Below are 25,444 nucleotides of genomic sequence, written 5' to 3' on the forward strand. Positions count from 1 at the left end.
CGTAGTATACAGCACAGACACGTAGTATACTGCCCAGTCACGTAGTATATAGGCCAGTCACATAGTATATTGCCAGTCACATAGTAAATTGGCCAGTCACATAGTATATTGCCCAGTCACATAGTATATTGCCCAGCTACATAGTATATTGCCCAGCCACATAGTATATTGCCCAGCCACATAGTATATTGCCCAGTCACATAGTATATTGCCCAGCCACGTAGTATATTGCCCAGCCACGTAGTATATTGCCTAGCCACTTAGTATATTGCCCAGCCACGTAGTATATTGCCCTGCCACGTAGTATATTGCCCAGTCACGTAGTATATTGCCCAGCCACATAGTATATTGCCCAGCCACATAGTATATTGCCCAGCCACGTAGTATATTGCCCAGTGACGTACTACGTCATCATCTCGCGAGATCGCAGCATGGATCGGTTACCGGAGCATCGCGAGCGGGAAAGGCCTGTTGTGGATCCGAGGGGCCGACGGACGGTGAGTATATAATGATTTTTTATTTTTTTAATTATTTTTAACATTAGATCTTTTTAATATTCCTGCTGCATAGGCCGCATGAATAGTAAAAAGTTGATCACACAGGGTTAATAGCAGCGTTAACCGAGTGCGTTACACCGCGGTCAACGCTGCCATTAACCCTGTGTGAGCGCTGACCGGAGGTGACCGGAGGTGAGTAGGCGGACGCCGGGCACTGACTGCGGGGAGGAAGGAGCTGCCATTTTCTTCCGGACTGTGCCCGTCGCTGATTGGTCGTGGCTGTTTTGCCGCGACCAATCAGCGACTTGGATTTCCATGACAGACAGAGGCCGCGACCAATGAATATCTGTGACAGACAGACAGGCGGAAGTGACCCTTAGACAATTATATAGTAGATAATTGTCTAAGGGTCACTTCCGTCTTTATGTCTGTCTGTCCTTCTGTCTGTCACGGATATTCATTGGTCGCAGCCTCTGTCTGTCATGGAATCCAAGTCGCTGATTGGTCTCGCCAGCTGCCTGTCATGGCTGCCGCGACCAATCAGCAACGGGCACAGTCCGATTAGTCCCTCCCTACTCCCCTGCAGTTAGTGCCCGGCGCTCCATACTCCCCTCCGGTCACCGCTCACACAGGGTTAATGCCAGCGGTGACGGACCGCGTTATGCCGCAGGTTACGCACTCCGTTACCGCTGCTATTAACCCTGTGTGTCCCCAACGTTTTACTATTGATGCTAGAAGAAGACTAGGACATGCTTTGCAAAAAAAGAAAAAAAAAGAGCATGAACCGCACATCCCAAAATCATACAGTCTGATCAGAATGTTAAACTGAAAACCTCATATTCAGTTATATTAATTTTTGCCTAGCGGCTTTAGATCAACGTATGATTTTGGGATGTGCGGTTCATGCTCTTTTTTTCTTTTTTGCAAAGCATGTTCTAGTCTTCTTCTTGGACCAGCACTCCTCCCATTTGGCTCAGGTGATTTTAATTAGCAGGAGACTGCAAAGTAAGGGGTCTAGCCCATTTTGGCTCTCCCTGAAGAGCTGGAGGAAGGTGAGTTTCAATGCTCCTTTCATTTTGTTGTTGGTGCTGTGTGGCGGCCATCGTTGCTGTGGCTTTGTGCTGGTGGGGCGGCGCGGTCTGGAGTCTTGGGGACTCAGTCTTGCAGCATGGGTGCTGTGGGGCAACAGGCCGTCCGCCCTGCTGGTGCATGGCCGCTGTGGCGGTGGGCGCCGCACGGCTCCGCTCCGTTAGGGCGATAGGACCCACTACGAGGGTTGCCGTGAAGGGGCAGTGGGCTTCATACAGTCTGATCAGAATGTTAAACTGAAAACCTCATATTCAGTTATATTAATTTTTGCCTAGCGGCTTTAGATCAACGTATGATTTTGGGATGTGCGGTTCATGCTCTTTTTTTCTTTTTTGCAAAGCATGTAACTATTTTTTATTTTAATTCTTTTTTTTAACAGGGATATGTGCCCACACTGCTAAATACTGCGTGGGCTACATGGCTGCTATATACTACTTGGGCAGTATTATATACTACATGGCTGCTATATACTACGTGGGCAGTAGGGTTGAGCGACTTTTAGTTTTTTAGGGTCGAGTCGGGTTTCGCGAAACCCGACTATCTCAAAAGTCGAGTCGAGTGGAATCGGCCGATTATCGCGAAAAGTCGGGGATCGACCGAAACACGAAACCCAATGCAAGTCAATGGGGGAGCATAGTTGGCAGTGAGTGGACGCCAGGAAAACACCTACAGTGCCCATTTTAATGGCAAAAACATCCATTCTTGTTACTGAAGCTTGTCAATCTTAATTTACCTTATAATAATAGTAAGGCATTGGAAATTGGGGGTCATTTGGCTAAAGTTGTGGGGGGTAGGGCTGGTTCAAGTATTTAGTGGGCCCAGAAAATCTGGACCACGTCACGTCAGTGGAGCAGGGAGAGGTAAGTATTTCAACTTTGCAAGTGCTGTGATCCTGAGCAAGCAGGGGGGGGGCCCACTCGTTGGCATTGGCACTGGCACAGGGCCCCTCAAAGTACGGCGGTGTGTTTGCACGGCGGGGGCGCCTCCCACCGGCAGCGACACTTTTGCGTACTATGAGGGGCCCTGTGCCAGTGACGTTGTCAACGAGTATTCCTCCCCCCACCTGATGAAGGAACCTGCACTTTCATCTGCACCTTCCTCTTTATCCCCGTGTAAGGTGGTATGGTATGCGGGAAGGGGAACCTGACTTTCAGCAGGGTCACAATCTTTCTGTGTAGCGTGCACGGGGAATGTTGCGTTATGGGTCAATGTACCAGCAGACTCATCTATCACTGGCTGGGCAATGGGCAGGATGAGGGGGAAACACAGATATAGGCCCAAAGAATAAAGTGGGCTAAATGCAGTTCAAAATTGGTAACAGGACTAACCAGGGGGCATTGCTTTGTTCGGTGGAGTACAACTGTAATGAGAGGCTGACACAGTGAATAGGCCCAAATCAGTAAGCAGGCTAAATGCAGTTTAAAATTGGTAACAGAAGTAAACAGGCGGCACTGGTTTGTTCAGTGGAGGAGAACATCAAGGAGCGGCAGACACCGTTAGTAGGGCCAACAAAACAAGTAGGCCAAAAGCAGTCTTATATTAAAAACAATTTAACGAGAGCCTGAAGATAAAAGCAAGGGAAAGGCAACCTGGATAACACCTTGGAGCGGAAGACACCGTTTGTAGAACCCAGACCCAACTTGTAGGCCTAATGCAGTGTTGTTTCAACAACTACTTAACGAGAGCTTCAAAGATAGAAACTAGGGAGAGGCAACCTGGAGAACGCCTTGGAGCGGCAGACACCGTCCCTACAACCCATACCCAACTTGTAGGCCTAATGCAGTGTTGTTTCAACAACTACTTAACGAGAGCCTGAAAATGGAATTTCAGGACAGGAAACCTGGAGAACAGCACGGAGCGGCATACACCGTTAGTACGCCCCAACCAAACTAGTAGCCCCACTGCAGTTGTTCGATTAAAAAACTATTTAACAAGAGCCTGAAGATTGAAGCTCAGGAAAGGCAACCAGGAGAACACCTTGGAGCGGCAGACACTGTTAGTAGGCCCCAACCAAACTAGTAGCCCCACTGCAGTTGTTTGATTAAAAAACTATTTAACAAGAGCCTGAAGACTGAAGCTCAGCAAAGGCAACCAGGAGAACACCTTGGAGCGGCAGACACTGTTAGTAGGCTGTTATGACCTGGTGGTTAGGACAATAATGGACCTGGTGGTTAAGAGCACACGGAATGACCTGATAGTTACTAATAATACAGGACAAGCTCTGAGACGTGGGAACTCTGCTGACCGCAATCCCTAATCCTATCACACACACTAGAAATAGCCGTGGATTGCTCCTAACGCTCCCTATGCAACTCGTCACAGCCTAAGGAACTAGCTAGCCCTAAAGATAGAAAAATAAAGCCTACCTTGCCTCAGAGAAATTCCCCAAAGGAAAAGGCAGCCCCCCACATATAATGACTGTGAGTAAAGATGAAAATTACAAACACAGAGATGAAATAGATTTAGCAAAGTGAGGCCCGACTTACTGAACAGACAGAGGATAGGAAAGGTAACTTTGCGGTCAGCACAAAAACTACAAAAAGACCACGCAGAGGGCGCAAAAAGACCCTCCGCACCGACTCACGGTGCGGAGGCGCTCCCTCTGCGTCCCAGAGCTTCCAGCAAGCAAGACAAAAATCAAAATAGCAAGCTGGACAGAAAAATAGCAAACAAGAGAAAAACAAGCAGGAACTTAGCTTCTGCTGGGAAGACAGGTCACAAGAACGATCCAGGAGTGAACTAGACCAATACTGGAACATTGACAGGTGGCATGGAGCAATGATCTAAGTGGAGTTAAATAGAGCAGCCAGCTAACGAATTAACCTCGTCACCTGTGGAAGGAAACTCAGAAGCCGCAGCCCGACTCACAACCACCAGAGGAAGCCCATGGACAGAACCAGCCGAAGTACCATTCATGACCACAGGAGGGAGCTTGACAACAGAATTCACAACAGTAGGCTCCAACCAAACTAGTAGGCCCACTGCAGTTGTTTGATTAAAAAACTATTTAACAAGAGCCTGAAGATTGAAGCTCAGGAAAGGCAACCAGGAGAACACCTTGGAGCGGCAGACACTGTTAGTAGGCCCCAACCAAACTAGTAGCCCCACTGCAGTTGTTTGATTAAAAAACTATTTAACAAGAGCCTGAAGATTGAAGCTCAGGAAAGGCAACTAGGAGAACACCTTGGAGCGGCAGACACCGTCTCTACAACCCAGACCCAACTTGTAGGCCTAATGCAGTGTTGTTTCAACAACTACTTAACAAGAGCTTCAAGATAGAAGCGAGGGAGAGGCAACAGAGAGAACACCTTGGAGCGGAAGACTCAGTTTGTAGACCACAACGAAACTTGTGGCCCCAATGCAGTTTTATAATTCTGACAAGCTTAAAATCAGCCTTTTTTTTTTTTTTTTTTAGAGGAGGACAGCTGTATTAAGTGGCGCAGACAGACACTGCTAGTAGGCCTTACACCACAAAGTAGGCTCACTGCAGGATGAAAAAAAGTTACATGGGTACACGGTCGGCATTGGTGTGCTCAGCGGAGGACAAATAGAAGGAGGGACCGCAGACAGACTTAGTAGGCCTAAAATGTTAAAAAATAGGCTCAAAGCAGTTTGAATTATCTTGCAGGGGTACACAGGCAGCATTGGTGTGGTCAGCGGAGGACAATTGGAAGGGAGGACCGCAGACAGACTTAGTAGGCCTACAATAAAAAAAAATTAGGCTCAATGCAGTTTGAATTATCTTGCAGGGGTACACAGGCAGCATTGGTGTGGTCAGCGGAGGACGATTGGAAGAAGTGTCTGACACAGTTAGTACTCCCAAAAAATAAATAGATGTTAATGTCTCGCAAAATAACAAAACCAAAAAACAAAAGGGTGGCATACTTAGGTACAGGGGTGGGCTCCTCTGCTGAGTTTCAGACATAGTAATTTGGCGCTAAGTATTTACTGGTGTCAATATAGGACACTGACCCTGACATGTCAACAAATTGGTATGGTCAGTGCCAGGCATTGAAGGATGCCAGCGCATAGACTAAACATTGGTGGAGCTGTGAGAGATAATTTTGCAAGTGGTAGAACAGTGTTTGAGCTAGAGGGGGAAACTCTCTTATGGCCGGCGGTACAGGCCCAGGGCCCCTCATGTTACAACGGTGTGTCTGACGTTGGTTGCGCGCCACCACCGCCAGAGACACTTTATTGTACTATGAGGGACCCAGTGGCAGTGCCGTCGACCAAAAACGGGCACACCCACCTCTTCAGACAAACAGCACTCTCACGGGTGCTTGCGCCAAGTGGCGAGACCACGGCCCCATGGGGGGAGTTAGCCCATTTAGGGAGGTGTAAACATGTTGTATGCTGGACAAACAGCTGCTGCAAATTAAGAGATTGGAACAGTCAGTAAAACCAGTCCACAAGCGAGACCTTTTTATAGGAAAGCTAGGTGTCAGCCGGGAAAGGTGGGGCAAAATAATTGAAGGTTAGATCATCAACATTTTGGGTAGCCAGACGAGTCCTTTTTTCAGTCAATATTGAACCAGCAGCACTGAATACTCTTTCTGATAGCACACTAGCTGCTGGGCAAGCAAGCTCCTGCCATGCATATTCTGCCAATTCAGGCCAGGTGTCTATTTTGGATGCCCAGTAATCAAATGGGAATGACGGTTGAGGGACAACATCGATAAGGGATGAAAAATAGTTAGTAACCATACTAGACAAATGTTGTCTCCTGCCACTTTGAATTGATGCTGCAGTACCTGTCCTGTCTGCGGTCATTGCGAAATCACTCCACCTGGTCAGAAAACCCCTCTGTCCAACGCCACTTCTGATTTGTGCAACTCTAACACCTCTGCCCTGTTGCCCCCTGCAGCTCGTGTGAGAACCATCACCGGCGCTGTGTGCTGGGAATGCCTGAATCAAACGGTCTACAAGAGTTGCTTGTTTGGTTGCGAATATTTCTTCGAGGTTCTCATGTGGCATGATATTTTGCAATTTGCCTTTATAGCGAGGATCAAGGAGGCAGGCCAACCAGTAATCATCATCGGTCATCATTTTAATAATGCGTGGGTCCCTTTTGAGGATACATAAGGCATAATCCGCCATGTGGTCCAAACTTCCAGTTGTCAAATCTGCGGTTGTGCTAGGTTGAGGGGCAGTTTCAGGCAAATCTACGTCACTTGTCTCCCTCAAAAAACCTGAACCCGGCCTTGCAACGCCACCAGTTTCTATTGGCCCCGGAGAAGCTTCCTCATTCAAAAAATACTCATCCCCATCATCCTCCTCGTCCTCCTCCTCTTCGCCCGCTACCTCATCCTGTAGATTGCCCTGACCAGACAATGGCTGACTGTCATCAAGGCTTTCCTCTTCCTCGGCTGCAGACGCCTGCTCCTTTATGTGCGTCAAACTTTGCATCAGCAGACGCATTAGGGAGATGCTCATGCTTATTATGGCGTTGTCTGCACTAACCAGCCGTGTGCATTCCTCAAAACACTGAAGGACTTGACACAGGTCTTGTACCTTTGACCACTGCACACCTGACAACTCCATGTCTGCCATCCAACTGCCTGCCCGTGTATTTGTATCCTCCCACAAATACATAACAGCACGCCTCTGTTCGCACAGTCTCTGAAGCATGTGCAGTGTGGAGTTCCACCTTGTTGCAACGTCGATGATTAGGCAATGCTGGGGAAGGTTCAAAGACCGCTGATTGTTCTGCATACGGCTGGAGTGTACGGGCGAACGGCGGATATGCGTGCAAAGTCTGCGCTGCACTGATAACTTTTCAAGAAGCACTGCACCACCAGGTTTAAGGTGTGAGCCAGGCAAGGAATGTGTTTCAGTTGGGAAAGGGCTATGGCAGCCATAAAATTCCTTCCGTTATCACTCACTACCTTGCCTGCCTCAAGATGTACAGTGCCCAGCCATGATTGAGTTTCTCGCTGCAAGAACTCGGACAGAACTTCCGCGGTGTGTCTGTTGTCACCAAAACACTTCATTGCCAATACAGCCTGCTGACGCTTGCCACTAGCTGTCCCATAATGGGACACCTCGTATGCAACAGTGGCAGCTGTGGATGGAGTGCTCGTGCGACTGCGGTCTGTGGACGAGCTCTCGCTTCTGCAGGAGGACGAGGAGGAGGGGGGCGAACGTCTACAGCCAACTGTTTCCTAGACCGTGGGCTAGGCAGAACTGTCCCAATATTGCTGTCCCCTGTGCAACTTGTATTTAGACTTTTAAGATTCTGACCTCTGCTCAAGGTAGTTGAACATTTTTGACAGATGACTTTGCGCTGATCATTTGGATGTTGTTTAAAAAAATGCCAGACTGCCTCTTTTCAGGCATTGCAGACTGAGCTTCTTTAACTGGATGTCCACGCTGTCCTACAACTGGTTTTGATTTTGCCACGCGTTTTTGGCCAGATACGGGCCTGGCAGATGGAACCTGTTGCGATGTTGATGCCTTCTGCGGCTCCTCCTCCTCCGCTTCAGAGCTACTGCCTCCTGCACCCTGTTCCCCCAATGGCTGCCAATCGGGGTCAACAACTGGGCGGCACGGTGGCGCAGTGGTTAGCACAGTAGCCTTGCAGCGCTGGAGTCCTGGGTTCAAACCCCGCCAAGGACAACATCTGCAAAGAGTTTGTATGTTCTCTCCGTGTTTGCGTGGGTTTCCTCCGGGCACTCCGGTTTCCTCCCACATTCCAAAGACATACTGATAGGAAATTTAGATTGTGAGCCCCATCGGGGACAGTGATGATAATGTGTGCAAAAATGTAAAGCGCTGCGGAATATGTTAGCGCTATATAAAAATAAAGATTATTATTATTATTATCTATGACCTCCTCTTCTATCTCGTGTGCAACTTCGTCTGTGTCACCGTGTAAGCCGGTGGTATAGCGTTCGTGACGGGGCACCATAGTCTCATCAGGGTCTGATTTTGGATCAGTACACTGCGAGGGCAATGTTCTGGTCTGAGTCAAAGGAACAGCATAGTAATCTGGCTGTGGCTGTGCATCTGTGCACTCCATGTCCGATTCAACTTGTAATGGGCATGGTCTGTTAACTGTTTCACTTTCTAACCCAGGAACGGTATGTGTAAAGAGCTCCATGGAGTAACCCGTTGTGTCGCCTGACGCATCCTTCTCTGTTGTTCTTGGTGAAGAAGACAAAGAAGCGACTTGTCCCTGACCGTGAACATCCACTAACGACGCGCTGCTTTTACATTTAGCAGTTTCAGAAGAGGAGGCGAAAGAGTTAGAGGCTGAGTCAACAAGGAAAGCCAAAACTTGTTCTTGCTGCTCCGGCTTTAAAAGCGGTTTTCCTACTCCCAGAAAAGGGAGCGTTCGAGGCCTTGTGTAGCCAGACGACGAACCTGGCTCAACAACTCGAGACTTAGGTGCTATATTGCTTTTCCCACGACCACCTGATGCTCCACCACCACTGTTGTGAATTCTGTGGCAGAGCTCCCTCCTGTGGTCACAAGTGGTACTTCGGCTGATTCTCTCTGTAAGCTTCCGTTGGTGGAGGGAAGTGGTACTACGGCTTCTGAGTTTCCTCCCTCAGGTGATGTGGTGAGGTCGTTAGGTGCTGCTCTACTTAACTCCACCTAGTGCTTTGATCCTGGCTTCCTGTCAATGTTCCAGTATTGGACTTGTTTTCCTCCTGGATCGTTCCTGTGGCCTGCTGCTCTGCATAGCTAAGTTTTCCTTTGCTACTTTGTTTGCTTTTCTTCTGTCCAGCTTATCTATTTGTTTGCTGGAAGCTCTGGGACGCAGAGGGTGTACCTCCGTGCCGTTAGTTCGGTACGGAGGGTCTTTTTGCCCCCTTTGCGTGGTTTTTAGGGTTTTGTGTTGACCGCAAAGTTACCTTTCCTATCCTCGCTCTGTTCAGAAAGTCGGGCCTCACTTTGCTAAATCTATTTCATCTCTAAGTTTGTCTTTTCATCTTATTCACAGTCATTATATGTGGGGGGCTGCCTTTTCCTTTGGGGTATTTCTCTGAGGCAAGGTAGGCTTATTTTCTATCTTCAGGCTAGCTAGTTTCTCAGGCTGTGCCGAGTTGCATAGGTAGCGTTAGGCGCAATCCACGGCTGCCTCTAGTGTTGTTGGATAGGATTAGGGATTGCGGTCAACAGAGTTCCCACGTCTCAGAGCTCGTTCTATGTTTTGGATTATTGTCGGATCACTGTGTGTGCTCTGACCTCTATGTTCACTGTGGTACTGAGTTGCCTAATAATAACACACCACTACCATCATTAGCAGCTGGCAATGACCGCCCACGGCCACGACCTCTTCCACCAGACTTCCTCATTGTTTGAAAAACGTAACCAAACTAACGGTATTTGTTACTGTAAAACCAGTTACAAGGTGAACTCAAACTTCTGTTGGATTTATATATCCCTTTATAGGTGGGTGAGACTGCAGGGAAAATCAGGCCCAATGTATAACAGTACACAGCTTAAGTGGCAGACAATGCCACTAACAGGACTGACGCTGATGCAGACACTACCAATAAAAATCTCCCCCTTTTTATTTTTTCTGGCAGAATATTGAAGAAATGTGGCCCACTCTTATACAGTATATGTTCTGTGGCACAAAATTAGAGACAGATGCCACACACAGCACTGGCAATGAGGCAGAATTGCCAATCTTAATCTCCCACTATTTTTTTTTCTGGGATAATTAAAAAAAAAAATGGCCCAGTATTACACACTAGGTTTAATGTGGGACAAAATTAGAGACAGATGGCACACACAGGACTGGCACTGAGGCAAAATTGTCAATCTTAATCTCCCACTATTTTTTTTTTCAGGGAGAATTTAAAAGACATCTGGCCCAGTATTACACACTAGGTTTTATGTGGCACAAAATTAGAGACAGATGCCACACACAGCACTGGCACTGAGGCAAAATTGTCAATCTTAATCTCCCACTATTTTTTTTATTTATGGGAGAATTGGCAAGAAATCAGGCCCACTGTTAGACTGTATGTTTTCTGTGCCAGAAAATGAGACACAGATGCCACACACAGGACTGCCACTGATACAGATTTGCCAATTTTAATCTGCACCCCTTTTTTTTTTTTCTTCAGGGAGACTAGTGAATAAATCTGGGCCACTGTATTAGAGTATATTTTCTGTGGCAGAAAGTGGCTTGAAGAGATATAACGAAACAAAAAAAAAAAAAAGGGACTGTCCTACAATTACTATCTCCCTGCAGTAGTCTCAGCAAAGTATGGCAGGCAGCAATAACAAGGAGTGGACTGCTGCACAAAGAAAGTCAAAAGTGTGGACAAACAAACAAGATAGCTGTGCAGAAAGGAAGGAGCAACAGGATTTGTGCTTTGAAAAAAGCAGTTGGTTTGCACAGCAGTGTACAAACAGCAATGCAGCTATCAGGGAGCCTTCTAGGGCAGCCCAATGAGCTACAGCGCTGAGGAAAAAAAAAATCTAGCCTCCACTGTCCCTGCTAAGAAAAGGTGGTGTTGGACAGTGGAAATCGCTACAGCACAAGCGGTTTGGGGGTTAATGTACCCTGCCTATGCTCAGATCAGCAGCAGTAAGATGGCGGTCGGCGGGAACGCCCCTTTATAGCCCCTGTGATGCCGCAGAAAGCAAGCCAATCACTGCAATGCCCTTCTCTAAGATGGTGGGGACTGAGACCTATGTCATCATGCTGCCCACATTCTGCGTCCACCTTCATTGGCTGCGAAAGTCGCGTACCGCATGGCCGACCCCACACAGGGATCGGGTCGGGTTTCATGAAACCCGACTTTGCCAAAAGTCGGCGACTTATGAAAATGACTGACCCGTTTCGCTCAACCCTAGTGGGCAGTACTATATACTACATGGCTGCTATATACTACGTGGCCAGTACTATATACTACATGGCTGCTATATACTACGTGGGCAGTACTATATACTACATGGCTGCTATATACTACGTGGACAGTACTATATACTACATGGCTGCTATATACTACGTGGGTAGTACTATATATTACATGGCTGCTAGGCAGTACTATATACTATATGGCTGCTATATACTACGTGGACAGTACTATATACTACATGGCTGCTATATACTACGTGGACAGTACTGTATACTACATGGCTTCTATATACTACATGGACAGTACTATATACTACATGGCTGCTATATACTACGTGGGCAGTACTATATACTACATGGCTGCTGTATACTACGTGGCCTGTGTTAGATACTGCATGGGCTGCGTTATATACAATGCATCGGGTATTCTACAATATGTATGTATGTTTGTATATAGCAGCCACATACTATATAGCACAGGACACATACTATTTGTATGCTATATACCAGGGTTGTCAAACTGCATTCCTCGAGGGCTGCAAACAGGTCATGTTTTCAGGATTTCCTTGTACTGCACAGGTGATAATTTAATCACAATTTAATCACCTACACAAATAATGAGTTGGTGATTAAATTATCACCTGTGCAGTACAAGGAAATCCTGAAAACATGACCTGTTTGCAGCCCTCGAGGAATGCAGTTTGACACCCCTGCTATATACTACATGGCTCCTATATACCATGTGGCCTGTGCTATATAGTATGTGGCTGCTATATACATACATATTCTAGAATACCCGATGCGTTAGAATCGGGCCACAATCTAGTATTTTATAACACTCTTACAGGAGTTTACTGTAAAAAGTCCTATAACCTGATTCAAGGTGTGTAATATCCAGGTTATGTCCACTAACTAGTGTCTTGTGTAGCAATTCCTGCACAATATATAAATCTTTAGCAATTATTTAGTGCTGTACTCCAGCTATTGTTGGCTATACAGAGGGTATGGGACTGACTCCGATACTGTGGGTTTGTCTCCAGTACTATGTTTCATGGAAAAGAAGTACCGGTAGGTGAGTATATGTGCTACGTGCATAGGTATAGACAAATATGACACATAGGGTTTTAAATATGACTAAAAAATCTACCATAGCCATATGTACAGACAAATATGACTAAAAAATCTACCATAGGCATAGACAAATATGACACATAGGGTTTTAGTATTTTCCTTTGTGCTACATGTGCTGCACTTTTTGCCTGGTCAGTTTTTATGCCATTGGAGCTGCTGTCTGGGTGTCAATTTGGTGCAGGAGGAGGTCATTTACTTTCCCTGTCTGGCCTCCCCTGCAAGTGCAGCTCAACCATGCATGTGGTCTATGCAGAAGCTCTTCTCTGACTTTTCTTTTCAGGTCAAGCCCAGAATCTGTGAAGACATATGTGGACTCCTGCCCATAAGATACAGATTACATTTTTAAAATCTGGAGAGTGAGCGGTAGGGCTGGAGCAATGTATTTTGGTGCCCTAGGCAAATAAAGTCAATGGTGCCCCCCCCCCCCCCCCAAAAGCAAAGGGATGGCTCAAGGACTAAGGTAACAGGACCCCTAATGCACAACCCACTTCCCCTCCGATGGATTAGGTAGTATACTCTGATGAAGATGAATAAAAATGTTATTAGTATTTCCGCGAGTTATATGTAACTGGGTTGACTGTTGTTACTATGTTCAAATATTTATTTATCTAATTATGCCGACCGCAAGTACTCGCACTGCTGACCCCCGTCACGTGATCGGGGGTCATCGGTGCGTTGCCATCACAACCAGAGGTCTTCTTGAGACCTCTATAGTTGCTGATGGCAGATTGCTATGAGCGCCACCCTGTGGTTGGCGCTCATAGCAAGCCTGTAATTCTGCTGCATAGAGGTGATCTGTGCATCACCTCTATGTAGCAGAGCCGATCAAGTAGTGCATGCTTCTAGCCTCCCATGCCAAATTTTAAAAAAAGTGTTTAAAAATATAAAAATATATATATATAAAAGTTCAAATCACCCCCCTTTCGCCCCAATCAAAATAGAACAATAAAAAAAAAATCAAACCTACACATTGTAACGGGGTCTACCAAGCTCGGGTACCTCTTTCAGTACCACCCCGTGTTTCAGGAGGTCCACTCTGCTTTGGCTGGAGTCTGAATGAAGGACGCTGGCTGGAATTGATTGGTTACATGGGCACATATAAAATATCACTGCTTCTCCATGTATCTCCAGTCTGACAACACTTTCCTCACAGGACACAGAATATATCACACAGATACAGAGGGCAGGCCAATAGAAAAGCAGCAGGCCAGACATACATTACAATAGCCGCAGGTGGCCGGAGCCTGCCGATATTTACTGTGGGAATTACAAAGGTGGGGGAGGACAAAAAGGGAATATCATGTCCCCTGTAACACGGCTCCCGTTTTCATATGTAACAAAAACAGGAGAGGGCGGGCACCGTACAAGATAATAGTACAGGGATCAACCACGTGCATATAGCAAGATACCGGAAACAAAAACGAAGAAAAAGATATGCACACTAGTGGGATCAGCCAAACATGATATATTTTATTATTAGCGATAAACTGGCCATAAAGGAGAAAACTATATGCGATAAAATAAAGGCGCATAAGGCTACTTTCACACTAGCGTCGGACTGTAACGTTTTTTGTTCCCGGCGGTCCGCCACAACACGGCGCAACCGTCGCACGACGGTTGCAACGTGTGTCAATGCGTCGCAATGCGTCGCTAATGTTAATCTATGGCGCAAAAACGCATCCTGCAAACAACTTTGCAGGATGCGTTTTTTCCCCTAAACGACGCATTGCGACGTATTGAAAAAAACGCCAGTGTGAAAGTAGCCTAACACACAAGCGCTATTTCTCAAGCAAAAGTATCAATAACAAAGACCTTATTATTTGTGTTTATACAGCTTTATCAAAAGCCCTAAATATAGATATAGGTCGAAAATGTCACGCCTAACTGGCATTTATAAAAAGAGCCACATATAAAGAATAATAATAATAAACAATAAGTAAGCGCACGCGGTTTCCCAGTTGTAAACAGGAAAAGTATTTTTAGACCCTAAAGAGCCTGTAAATAGGAAGTTTCTCTGCAATTTGGCATATATCCATAGTCAAAGGGTATCAGAAGAACACATGCACGGCCAAAGAGACAGCAATATCACTAGTAAGACTTTCGTTATGCGCACCACAGAGGAATCAAGACCTTTAGTATAAACACAAGTCAAACATATCACGCTAAAATATCATTTAAAAAAAAAAAAATTCCTACCTACAATAAGATACTCATACACCTTCCCCAATGATCCCTTACCGCATATCGATGCAGTAGGTTACCCCACAGTAAGAGGCATTCCTAGATATCATGCCCAGATGAGAGATATTCACATATATACTTGTACACGTCATAGATACCATCAATGCTCAGCATGGCACATCAGGACCTAAGAAAAGTGGATGGTCTAAGGGGTAAAGTCTGTGGGCCAACAAATATACATGGTCCCTCACACACAACAAAGTGTATAAGATACCCCAACCAAATCCAAAGGGGTACCCTGGCTCCCTTTTTCAGCAACGCGATCGGCATACACAGTCTGATCCTTAACGGATCGGTTTGGGGATGACCGAAGTTTATTTGGTTGGTACAAGTTCCGTTTGTCGACTTAGTCCATCGGCGTTACCGTTTTGTTTGCCGGGTCTGTAGTGGATGGTGAAGTCCAGAGGTTGTAGGGATAAACTCCACCGCAGCAATCTGGCGTTGTCTCCGGAGACCCGATTAAGCCAGACTAGGGGATTATGGTCTGTTAGGAGGGAAAACTGTCGTCCATACAAATATGGTTGTAACTTTTTGAGTGCCCATACTACCGCCACGCACTCCTTCTCGATGGCCGACTCAGGTAAGCTACCGGGTGTTCTTGGCCATCCGGCCCAACTTGGCTCAGTACTGCCCCCAATCAAAACATAGAAGTGTCTGTGTGAACAAGGAAACGTTTAGTTGGATCGGGTGCGGCCAATACAGGGGTATTGGTGAGGGCGTCCTTTAGTTGGCGGAAGGCTTCCTCACACTCTGGGGTCCAGGTTACCTGGCGGGGTTGGTTCTTACGGGTCAGATCAGTGAGGGGCTTCGCTACGCTGCTGTAATTGGGAACGAATTTCCTGTAATACCCCGCTGTCCCTAGAAACGCCATGACCTGGGTTTTAGTACGTGGAGTGGGCCATTTGGCTATGGCCTAAATCTTGGCTGGTTCTGGTCGCTGTTTCCCATTTCCCACCCAATGCCCTAAATACTGAACCTCTGCTTTGCCCACGTGACACTTGTTTGGGTTCAGGGTGATTCCGGCCTTGTGGATCCTGTCCAATACTGTCTCTAGGTGATTTAGATGCTCTTCCCATTTCGCACTGTAGATGGCGATGTCGTCCAGGTAGGCACAAGCATAGTCCTGGAGACCATCCAGAAGCCGGTTAGCCAGCCTCTGGAAGGTCGCCGGGGCATTCTTCATCCCGAATGGCATAACTCGAAACTGGAATAAGCCGAACGGGGTGAAAAATGCCGTCTTGGGAATAGCATCAGGACTAAGGGGAATCTGCCAGTAGACTTTGCATAGATCGATGGTGGTCAAATACTTTGCCCCCGCCAGCCGGTCTAACAACTCATCCACACGCGGCATGGGATATGCATCCGTCACTGTTTCCTCATTGAGCTTACGATAGTCTACACAAAACCATGTAGTCCCATCCTTCTTGGGCACTAACACTACGGGGGATGCCCAGGGACTATCTGACTCTTCAATGACCCCTAAACGCAACATCTCTTGTATCTTTTGTCGCATCCCCTCTCGTACAGACTCAGGGATGCGGAAGGGGTTTTGTCGCAGGGGGGTCTGATCCTGGGTCTCAACCTTGTGTTGTGCCAGGCAAGTGTACCCTGGTCTCCCCGAAAACATCCTCTGTCGCTGCCTCAACAACTCCTCCACCTGCTGTCTCTCCCGGGGGCCTAATTCTTCACCCAAGTGTACCTGGTCCCATGTTTTAGACTGAGTCCTTTCCCCTAAGACATCCGGCAAGGGAAGTCCGGCTAAATCCTCTGCTTCAGGTGCGCAGATGGCCACTACCTCTTCAGGGCGCTCCCGGTAGGGCTTCAGCATATTCACGTGGAACACGCGGATAACCCTGGGGTCGTCACAATCGGCGACATTATAGGTTGTGTGGGCTATTTTCCCCACTACCTGGTAGAGCCCCTGCCATGCAGCTTGGAACTTGTTCTGCTTAGTGGGCTCTAACACCAGGACCTTCTGTCCTATTTCCAAGGTGCGCTCTCTGGCCCTCCGATCGTACCATACGCGCTGGCGCCGCTGGGTCACCTGCATGTTCTCACGTATAGCCTGAGTCAGCTCCTGTAGGCGGTCCTAGAATTCCAGCACATAGGGTACAATAGGTACCCCTTCTATGAGGCCCTCCCCTTCCCAGTGTTCTAGCACTAAGTCTAGGGGTCCCCTTACCCGTCTCCCGTATACCAGTTCGAACGGGGAGAACCCCGTGGATTCTTGGGGCACCTCCCGATAGGCAAACAGGAGGTGTGGCAAGAATTTCTCCCAGTCCCTGTAGGTCCTGGTAAAAGTCCCAATGAGTTGTTTTAACCCCTTTACCCCCAAGGTTGGTTTGCACGTTAATGACCGGGCCAATTTTTACAATTCTGACCACTGTCCCTTTATGAGGTTATACTGTAACTCTGGAACGCTTCAACGGATCCCAGTGATTCTGACAATGTTTTCTCGTGACATATTGTACTTCATGACAATGGTAAAAATTCTTTGATAGTACCTGCGTTTATTTGTGAAAAAAACGGAAATTTGGCGAAAAATTATGAAAATTTCGCAATTTTCCAACTTTGAATTTTTATGCAATTAAATCACAGAGATATGTCACACAAAATACTTAATAAGTAACATTTCCCACATGTCTACTTTACATCAGCACAATTTTGGAACCAAAATGTTTTTTTGTTAGGGAGTTATAAGGGTGAAAATTTGACCAGCAATTTCTCATTTCTACAACACCATTTTTTTTTAGGGACCACATCTCATTTGAAGTCATTTTGAGCGGTCTATATGATAGAAAATACCCAAGTGTGACACCATTCTAAAAACTACGCTCAAAACCATACTCAAGAAGTTTATTAACCCTTCTGGTGCTTCACAGGAATTTTTTGAATGTTTAAATAAAAATAAACATTTAATTTTTTTTCACAAAAAATTTAATTCAGCTCAAATTTGTTTTATTTTACCAAGGGTAACAGGAGAAAATGGACGCCAAACATTGTTGTACAATTTGTCCTGAGTACGCCAATACCCCACATGTGGGGGTAAACCACTGTTTGGGCGCATGGCAGAGCTTGGAAGCGAAGGAGCGCCATTTGACTTTTCAATGCAAAATTGACTGGAATTGAGATGGGATGCCATGTTTCGTTTGGAGAGCCCCTGATGTGCCTAAACATTGAAACCCCCCACAAGTGACACCATTTTGGAAAGTAGACCCCCTAAGGAACTTATCTAGAGATGTGGTGAGCACTTTGACCCACCAAGTGCTTCACAGAAGTTTATAATGTAGAACCATAAAAATAAAAAATCATATTTTTTCACAAAAATTATCTTTTTGCCCCCAATTTGTTATTTTCCCAAGGGTAAGAGAAGAAATTGGACCCCAAAAGTTGTTGTACAATTTGTCCTGAGTACGCTGATACCCGATATGTGGGGGTAAACCACTGTTTGGGGCGGATGGGAGAGCTCGGAAGGGAAGGAGCGCCGTTTGACTTTTCAATGCAAAATTGACAAGAATTGAGATGGGACGCCATGTTGCGTTTGGAGAGCCACTGATGTGCCTAAACATTGAAACCCCCCACAAGTGACACCATTTTGGAAAGTAGACCCCCTAAGGAACTTATCTAATGGTGTGGTGAGCACTTTGACCCACCAAGTGCTTCACAGAAGTTTATAATGCAGAGCCGTAAAAATAAAACAAAAATTTTTTCCCACAAAAATTATTTTTTTAGCCCCCAGTTTTGTATTTTCCCGAGGGTAACAGGAGAAATTGGACCCCAAAATTTGTTGCCCAATTTGTCCTGAGTGCGATAATACACTATATGTGGGGGGAACCACTGTTTGGGCGCATGGGAGGGCTCGGAAGGGAAGGAGTGCCATTTGAATGCAGACGTAGACAGAATGGTCTGCAGGTGTCACATTGCGTTTGCAGAGCCCCTAATGTACCTAAGCAGTAGAAACCCCCCACAAGTGACACCATTTTGGAAAGTAGACCCCCTAAGGAACTTATCTAGATGTGTGGTGAGCGCTTTGACCCACCAAGGGCTTCACAGAAGTTTATAATGCAGAGCCGTAAAAATAAAACAAAAATTTTTTCCCACAAAAATTATTTTTTTAGCCCCCAGTTTTGTATTTTCCCGAGGGTAACAGGAGAAATTGGACCCCAAAATTTGTTGCCCAATTTGTCCTGAGTGCGATAATACACTATATGTGGGGGGAACCACTGTTTGGGCGCATGGGAGGGCTCGGAAGGGAAGGAGTGCCAATTGAATGCAGACGTAGACAGAATGGTCTGCAGGTGTCACATTGCGTTTGCAGAGCCCCTAATGTACCTAAGCAGTAGAAACCCCCCACAAGTGACACCATTTTGGAAAGTAGACCCCCTAAGGAACTTATCTAGATGTGTGGTGAGCGCTTTGACCCACCAAGGGCTTCACAGAAGTTTATAATGGAGAGCCGTAAAAATAAAACAAAAATTTTGTCCCACAAATATTATTTTTTAGCCCCCAGTTTTGTATTTTCCCGAGGGTAACAGGAGAAATTGGACCCCAAAATGTGTTGTCCAATTTGTCCTGAGTGTGCTGATGCCCCATATGTATGGGGAAACCACTGTTTGGGCGCATGGGAGGGCTCAGAAGGGAAGGAGCTCCATTTGGAATGCAGACTTAAGGTACCGTCACACTTAGCGACGCTGCAGCGATACCGACAACGATCCGGATCGCTGCAGCGTCGCTGTTTGGTCGCTGGAGAGCTGTCACACAGACCGCTCTCCAGCGACCAACGATGCCGGTAACCAGGGTAAACATCGGGTAACTAAGCGCAGGGCCGCGCTTAGTAACCCGATGTTTACCCTGGTTACCATCCTAAAAGTAAAAAAAACAAACACTACATACTTACCTACAGCCGTCTGTCCTCCAGCGCTGTGCTCTGCTCCCCTCCTGTACTGTCTGTGTGAGCACAGCGGCCGGAAAGCAGAGCGGTGATGTCACCGCTCTGCTTTCCAGCTGACCGACGCTCACAGCCAGTACAGGAGGAGTGCAGAGCACAGCGCTGGAGGACAGACAGCGGTAGGTAAGTATGTATTATTTGCTTTTTTTTACTTTTAGGATGGTAACCAGGGTAAACATCGGGTTACTAAGCGCGGCCCTGCGCTTAGTTACCCGATGTTTACCCTGGTTACCAGTGAAGACATCGCTGAATCGGTGTCACACATGCCGATTCAGCGATGTCTACGGGGAGTCCAGCGACCAAATAAAGTTCTGGACTTTCTTCCCCGACCAGCGACAGCACAGAAGGGGCCTGATCGCTGCTGCCTGTCACACTGGACGATATCGCTAGCCAGGACGCTGCAACGTCACGGATCGCTAGCGATATCGTCTAGTGTGACGTGTCATGATTCCAATGGCAGGGAATCACAAGAGGACAAGCACCAACGAGCTCTAGGGTGATGGAACCTGAGCTGACCGCGACCCTAAACCTGATCACACAAATAACAATAGCCGGGGAACGTGCCTACGTTGATCCTAGACGTCTCGCACCAGCCGAAGATCTAACTTCCCCTATTAGAAGAAACACAGACCTCTCTTGCCTCCAGAGAAATACCCCACAGAAATAGCAGCCCCCCACATATAATGACGGTGAAATGAGAGGAAGGCACATACACAGTATGAAAACAGATTCAGCAAAATGAGGCCCGCTAAAACTAGATAGCAGAGGATACAAAAGTAAACTGCGCGGTCAGCAAAAAACCCTTCAAAAAACCATCCTGTAATTACTTGAACTCATGTTCCAACTCATGGAACATGAGGAGCAATTACAGCCCACTAGAGCAACCAGCAGCAAAGAAACAATTATATGCAAGCTGGACAAGACAAAAATAAAGCAAAACGTGGAACAAGAAAATCAAAAACTTAGCTTGTCCTGAAGATTACTGAAGCCAGAAGCTGAGGAAACAAAACACTCTGATAACCTTGGTAGCCGGCGGGGAAATGACAAGAAAGCCCGGTTAAATAGGAAACTCCCAAATCCTAATAGAACAGGTGGACACCAGAGACAGCAGAACACAAATCACCCAGTACCATCAGTAACCACCAGAGGGAGCCCAAAAACAGAACTCACAACAGTGACGGTACCTTTAGATGGAATGGTCTGCAGGTGTCACATTGCATTTGCAGAGCCCCTAATGTACCTAAACAGTAGAAACCTCCCACAAGTGACACCATTTTGGAAACTAGACCCCATAAGGAACTCATCTAGATATGTTGTGAGAGCTTTGAACCCCCAAGTGTTTCACTACAGTTTGTAACGCAGAGCCGTGAAAATTTAAAAAAAAATCTTTCCCCAAAAAATTATTTTTAGCCCCCAGTTTTGTATTTTCCCGAGGGTAAGAGGAGACATTCGACCCCAAAAGTTGTTGTCCAATTTGTCCTGAGTACGCTGATACCCCATATGTTGGGGGGAACCACTGTTTGGGCGCATGGGAGGGCTCGGAAGGGAAGGAGTGCCATTTGGTATGCAGACTTAGATGGAATGGTCTGTAGGCGTCACATTGCGTTTGCAGAACCCCTAATGTACCTAAACAGTAGAAACCCCCCACAAGTGACCCCATATTGGAAACTAGACCCCCCAGGGAACTTATCTAGATGTGTTGTGAGAACTTTGAACCCCCAAGTGTTTCACTACAGTTTATAACGCAGAGCCGTGAAAATAAAAAATCTTTTTTTCCCACAAAAATTATTTTTTAGCCCCCAGTTTTGTATTTTCCCAAGGGTAACAGGAGAAATTGGACCCCAAAAGTTGTTGTACAATTTGTCCTGAGTACGCTGATACCCCATATGTTGGGGTAAACCCCTGTTTGGGCACACGGGAGAGCTCGGAAGGGAAGAAGCACTGTTTTACTTTTTCAACGCAGAATTGGCTGGAATTGAGATCGGACGCCATGTCGCGTTTGGAGAGCCCCTGATGTGCCTAAACAGTGGAAACCCCCCAATTATAACTGAAACCCTAATCCAAACACACCCCTAACCCTAATCCCAACAGTAACCCTAACCACACCTCTAACCCTGACACACCCCTAACCCTAATCCCAACCCTATTCCCAACTGTAAATGTAATCTAAACCCTAACTGTAACTTTAGCCCCAACCCTAACCCTAACTTTAGCCCCAACCCAAACTGTAGCCCTAACCCTAGCCCTAACCCTAACCCTAGCCCTAACCCTAACCCTAGCCCTAACCCTAACCCTAGCCCTAACCCTAGCCTTAACCCTAACCCTAGCCCTAACCCTAGCCCTAACCCTAGCCCTAACCCTAACCCTAGCCCTAACCCTAACCCTAGCCCTAGCCCTAATGGGAAAATGGAAATAAATACATTTTTTTAATTTTTCCCTAACTAAGGGGGTGATGAAGGGGGTTTGATTTACTTTTATAGTGGTTTTTTTAGCGGATTTTTATGATTGGCAGCCGTCACACACTGAAAGACGCTTTTTATTGCAAAAAATATTTTTTGCGTTACCACATTTTGAGAGCTATAATTTTTCCATATTTTGGTCCACAGAGTCATGTGAGGTCTTGTTTTTTGCGGGACGAGTTGCCGTTTTTATTGGTAACATTTTCGGGCACGTGACATTTTTTGATCGCTTTTTATTCCGATTTTTGTGAGGCAGAATGACCAAAAACCAGCTATTCATGAATTTCTTTTGGGGGAGGCGTTTATACCGTTCCGCGTTTGGTAAAATTGATAAAGCAGTTTTATTCTTCGGGTCAGTACGATTACAGCGACACCTCATGTATATCATTTTTTTATGTTTTGGCGCTTTTATACGATAAAAACTATTTTATAGAAAAAATAATTATTTTTGCATCGCTTTATTCTCAGGACTATAACTTTTTTATTTTTTTGCTGATGATGCTGTATGGTGGCTCTTTTTTTGCGGGACAAGATGACGTTTTCAGCGGTACCATGGTTATTTATATCTGTCTTTTTGATCGCGTTTTATTCCACTTTTTGCTCGGCGGTATGATAATAAAGCATTGTTTTTTGCCTCGTTTTTTTTTTCTTAGGGTGTTTACTGACGGGGTTAACTAGTGGGCCAGTTTTATAGGTTGGGTCGTTACGGACGCGGCGATACTAAATATGTGCACTTTTATTGTTTTTTTTTTTATTTAGATAAAGAAATGTATTTATGGGAATAATATTTTTTTTTTTCATTATTTAGGAATTTTTTTTTTTTTTTTTACACATTTGGAATTTTTTTTTAAACTTTTTTACTTTGTCCCAGGGGGGGGGACATCACAGATCGGTGATCTGACAGTTTGCACAGCATTTTGTCAGATTACCGATCTGACTTACAGTGCTGCAGGCTTCACAGTGCCTGCTCTGAGCAGGCTCTGTGAAGCCACCTCCCTCCCTGCAGGACCCGGATCCGCGGCCATCTTGGATCCGGGTCTGGAGCAGGCAGGGAGGGAGGTAAGACCCTCGCAGCAACGCGATCACATCGCGTTGCTGCGGGGGGCTCAGGGAAGCCCGCAGGGAGCCCCCTCCCTGCGCGATGCTTCCCTGCACCGCCGGCACATCGCGATCATGTTTGATCGCGGTGTGCCGGGGGTTAATGTGCTGGGGGCGGTCCGTGACCGCTCCTGGCACATCGTGCCGGATGTCAGCTGGATCGCGCTGGACGTACTATCCCGTCGGTGGTCATACGGGCCCACCCCACCTCGACGGGATAGTACGTCCGATGTCAGAAAGGGGTTAACGTCCCGTTAAAGCATTCACACAACCCATTGGCTGGCGGGTGGTACGGGGCGCTTCTAATGGACTTTACGCCGCACCGCTTCCACAGTTGGTTGGTCACCTCTGCTGTAAACTGGGTACCCTGGTACGAGATAATCTCCTCTCTCTGCTCTGCCATCTCCATCTTGGCCAGCTCCACTTTGGTCCGCTTTGCCATCTCCATATTGGCTAGCTCTATCCTGGTCCTCTCGGCCATCTTTTCCTTCAGATCAGTACGCACATCAGCCATCACCTCTCGTATGATCTCTACTGCAGGGTTTGGGCCATAGAACGCCAGTCTGTTCTTTACCTCCCTCTGGAATTCAGTCTTCTCCACGTTCACATTGGGGGGCGCTGCACTGTCATGTTTCATGATGGCTGCTATCAAATCCGCTTTTGTTTTGTTGCTGGCGATCAACCCCCGGGCTTCCACCAGATCTTTTAATGTAGTCCTCTTTAACTTCTGGTAGTTGTTTTCCATTCATTCCTTTCCTCCTGTAGAAGGGGTATCATATCCCGCTGTCTGCCACCAGTGTAACGGGGTCTACCAAGCTGGGGTACCTCTTTCAGTACCACTCCGTGTTTCAGGAGGTCCACTCTGCTTTGGCTGGAGTCTGAAGGACACTGGCTGGAATTGATTGGTTACATGGGCTCATATAAAATATCACTGCTTCTCCACGTATTTCCAGTCTGACAACACTTTACTCACAGGACACAGAATATATCACACAGATACAGAGGGCAGGCCAATAGAAAAGCAGCAGGTCAGACATACATTACAATAGCCGCAGGTGGCCGGAGCCTGCCGATATTTACTGTGGGAATTACAAAGGTGGGGGGGGACAAAAAGGGAATATCGTGTCCCCTGTAACAGCAGGGTTTTTTTTTTTCCTCTGGGCCTTGCGGACTCAGGCACTGGAAACGACTCGACTCTGGCACTGGACTCAGGCACTGGAAACGACTTTCATCGGACATGCATCAGACACGACTTCCATCAGGAACTTCTCCTGTAATCTTGAGTGAAGATCGTTGATGAGGTTCCTCCATAGATAGATACGCAGATCTTTACTAGGCAGGTCAGAATTTCTAGAGTAAGGAGTGATGTCACAGTACCTAAGTAGACTGCGGGAAGAACACCGTCTAATTCTAACCGACATTCAATCCATCCCTTACGAACTTCACCATTGCTATGGTTAAAGTGGCAAATAACTTAGAAGCTGTGGGGACCTGTCCCTAGAGAACCTCACTCTTTTTCCCCATTCACACAAAACACATATATTACAATTCCATAATGCATATAGATAGGGTTGAGCGAAACGGGTCGAACATTTTCAAAAGTCGCCGACTTTTGGCTAAGTCGGGGTTTCATGAAACCCGATCCGACCCCTGTGCGGGGTCGGCCATGCGGTACGCGACTTTCGCGCCAAAGTCGCGTTTCAATGACGCGAAAAGCGCCATTTCTCAGCCAATGAAGGTAAACGCAGAGTGTGGGCAGCGTGATGACATAGGTCCTGGTCCCCACCATCTTAGAGAAGGGCATTGCAGTGATTGGCTTGCTGTCTGCGACGTCACAGGGGCTATAAAGAGGCGTTCCCGCCGACCGCCATCTTACTGCTGCTGATCTGAGCTTAGGGAGAGGTTGCTGCCGCTTTGTCAGAAGCAGGGATAGCGTTAGGCAGGGTCCATTAACCACAAAACCGCTTGTGCTGCAGCGATTTGCACTGTCCAACACCACCCTCGGTGTGCAGGGACAGTGGAAGTTTTTTTTTTTTTTTTTCCCCTCAGCGCTGTAGCTCATTGGGCTGCCCTAGAAGGCTCCCTGATAGCTGCATTGCTGTGTGTACGCCGCTGTGCAAACCAACTGCTTTTTTCAAAGCACAAATCCTCTTGTTCC

This window comes from Ranitomeya imitator, chromosome 6, assembly GCF_032444005.1.
Source record: "Ranitomeya imitator isolate aRanImi1 chromosome 6, aRanImi1.pri, whole genome shotgun sequence".
In the NCBI taxonomy this organism is placed as follows: domain Eukaryota; kingdom Metazoa; phylum Chordata; class Amphibia; order Anura; family Dendrobatidae; genus Ranitomeya; species Ranitomeya imitator.